Here is a 1,479-nt window from a genome sequence, read left to right as displayed (position 1 = left end):
TATATATATATATATATATATATGTATATATATATAATCAAATGAAGGTAAATACAGTGTTCGAATAAAGGACATAGGTCTAACTACATTGTAGCCTAACTCTCAAAGAATGTTGTCCTATAAACAGGCCTACTATGCATACAGCATACTATGATTTTTATACACACACACACCCACAACCACACACCCACCCACCCACACACACACACACACACACACATATATATATATATATATATATATAATATTTATATATATGCATATATATAATTTTTATTTACAAAGGCCTATATCATACTGCGACCTATGTTGATTGACACTTTGCATGCATGGTTAGTGTACCATTGTATTTTCCAAAACAACCGATAAGATGTCTACTTACCTCCCACACACCTATCCACACACCTATCCACACACCTATCAAGAATGAGGAAATTTGTAAATACCCACTTATATATTATCCAGTAGTCTATTTTCGTTTAGGAAAATCCCCAAGATGTCGTAATTTTGCTAATTCGGATATTAAGTATTGAACTATGGAACGCCGTTAGTATCTTCGGTTATGATGTGCAAACACTATTATGTGCAATCACCATGACGTTATGTGGAATGGGGTGACGTTATGTGATTTGGTATGTGAAGGAGTGTGAATAAGAAGACGGCTGTGCAAGTAAGCCTATATCAACTTTCATTTGAAACTTTTGAATGCAAATGAATAAAGTCTAGCATGTAGATGGCAAGTGTCATCAGTTTGAAAGTATTTAATGCAAGTTTGGTTGGTTTGGTTAATCAGAGGGGTTTGCTCAAAAGGAGGATTTGCAATGGAGTGGCACTAAATGTGGGTCAGGGGACAGTAATTTCCCCAACCCCCTGTCGGAAATAGAAAACTATGTAAGTTTTAGAGAAAATGTAGCTTTGAAATCAATTAAATAAGCCTTTTAAATCACTAAATAGTCGGATTTTCACCAGTTTCGCTCTACCCCTGACGTGTGCAATGGCGGATTCAAGGAGGCCCATTCGGCCACCGCTCCCCTCCCTACCCAACATAAATTATTCAACGTTTACAAAATCCACATTATAAGTCTGAGAGTGCCATTTTCGGCCATCTAGAGGTACCGTAATCGTTTAGCCCCATCAATCATGGTGGGACTGGGGTGGTCTACTCTCCATCTGTGAAATTCCCACCCTGAATCTCCTCTATTTCAAATTCCCAAATCTGCCACTGTGGTTCTTGTCTAACTAAAGCGGCGTTGCCCGAATTTGAGCACTCTTTATCTCTGTTTATATTGTGTTTACGGTACATACGCAGCATACTATGATATATATGATGGTCTTTAGCGATTCATAGTTATTTGTTGTTTGGTGATCCTTGTTTATATTTTATACGTATTTTTATGGAAGAATTTTAGCCTTGTGATACCGCTTTGTTTTTGTCCGTTTTATACCTTAGGCCTATATATATATATATATATATATATA

The 1,479-nt window shown here is 36.6% G+C and overlaps 1 protein-coding gene across 1 annotated transcript in view; it reads right to left on the bottom strand.

Moving 5' to 3' along the window:
- LOC117120722 overlaps positions 1-411 on the bottom strand; it is a 1,992-nt gene extending 1,581 nt beyond the window's left edge. Inside the window, exon 1 of the mRNA XM_033265786.1 lies at positions 383-411. The gene's annotated coding sequence lies outside the window, so the exon portion shown is untranslated. The remainder of the gene's footprint in view (positions 1-382) is intronic.
- Between the last annotated feature and the right edge of the window lie 1,068 nt (positions 412-1,479).

Source organism: Anneissia japonica, unplaced genomic scaffold (assembly GCF_011630105.1).
Source record: "Anneissia japonica isolate Jap-2015-1 unplaced genomic scaffold, ASM1163010v1 scaffold287790_len634930_cov199, whole genome shotgun sequence".
NCBI classification, from domain to species: domain Eukaryota; kingdom Metazoa; phylum Echinodermata; class Crinoidea; order Comatulida; family Comatulidae; genus Anneissia; species Anneissia japonica.
This window is presented reverse-complemented; position numbering and strand designations above follow the sequence as displayed.